At 42.6% G+C, this 1,421-nt stretch overlaps 1 pseudogene; it reads right to left on the reverse strand.

Annotated features, from left to right (window-relative positions):
* Positions 1–814: 814 nt before the first annotated feature.
* Positions 815–1,398, reverse strand: LOC108526084 (actin-related protein 2/3 complex subunit 5 pseudogene; annotated as a pseudogene).
* Between the last annotated feature and the right edge of the window lie 23 nt (positions 1,399–1,421).

The following is a 1,421-nucleotide window of genomic DNA, read 5'->3' on the forward strand; positions in this document are numbered from 1 at the left end:
AATTACCCTGAAGAACACTGAAGGCATTTATGGGGCATATTAAATAGTATCTTAAATACTAGTTGTATGCCTCACAATGTCTAAGGCAGCTATTATATTTCTAAAGAAAGTAGCATTTCATTCAGAGGCTGCCCAGAGTTTGAATTATACCATAGTTTTCTTCCTTTCTGCAAATCATTCTTTCTGATTTACAGTTTTTTCCAAACAGAGCCATATTATTAGAACAAAAGTTTGATGTTCATGCCCAACAAGCTCTGATATTTTATGGATACATTTGTATAGAGCAAGACTTCTTCCTTTGAACCCTGGGTGACCACAGATAAATTGAGAGGCCATGATTATTGGATGCTGAGAGAAAGTAGCACACTTAAACCCACAGTACAGATAATCAGGAGGCAAGCAGAAACAAAGCTAGAACTCGGTAGTGGTATTCACCCACCACTTATTCCAAAACATATGTTGCTTAAGTAAGGGAAATATGGTCCATATGGTCCAGTTTTGCAATGTGAATAGCTGCCAGTCTCTCATATTTTTTATAAATATCATTTCCCGACTAGCAATGAGCTAGGAAACTGGCCTCAAATTCTGACCAAATCTCTCAGTATTAGGTAAAATAACACAAAACAAAACAAAAAAACCAGCCAATAGGGGTTAAAATTGCACAATTAAACTTGAATGTAAATTATACCATGTACAGACTGGTATAAACATCACTGAAACGGTTTTGAAAGGATGAAACATTTATATTTTAACACAATTTCTTCTATATTATCCCAATTTTCATTAAAGGAAAACTGACCTGTAATTTTCTTCTTTACAGATACGAAAAGCAAGAAGACAAAGCTGAGATAAACAGACGCCACCCCAGGGCAGCGGCGGCGCTTGGGTGTTTTGGTCTTTGTACCAGCAATTCCCACTCCTGAGGCAGGTTTCCACTTCCTGCCAGACTACACGGTTTTCTTGCAGTCAAGACACGAACCATGGACCCTACTCCTCCAGCAGCAAGTGCCTTTGCATGCCATTGCAGTAACACAGCACTGCTATTGTCAGAGGGGCTCTCAAATCCCTTATAAATACACTTCATTAGGAGATCCACACCATTCTTGTCCAGAGATTGAACTGCCTTTTCAATATCATCTTCAAAAGAGATGAGCACCTTCAAGACAATGCTGCCTGCCCGCCCGGTCCTTCACTGCCTGACTCTTGGTGTTGATAGGGAGGTACTTCAGAGCTGCCTGTAGGGCAGCTGTCATGTTTCCTCGCCGCAGGCAGGAGTCCACCTCGCCCTGGTCGGGCCCGGCCTGGCCGTCGCCCCATCTTCTTCGTCCACGAACTTGTTCTTGTCAATTCATCCACGTCCACCTTCCGGAACCGGGCCGACGACACTGTTCTTCGACATCCCAATCCCTACCAGCGGCAAA

Source organism: Rhinopithecus bieti, unplaced genomic scaffold, assembly GCF_001698545.2.
Source record: "Rhinopithecus bieti isolate Rb0 unplaced genomic scaffold, ASM169854v2 scaffold_81767, whole genome shotgun sequence".
NCBI lineage: Eukaryota > Metazoa > Chordata > Mammalia > Primates > Cercopithecidae > Rhinopithecus > Rhinopithecus bieti.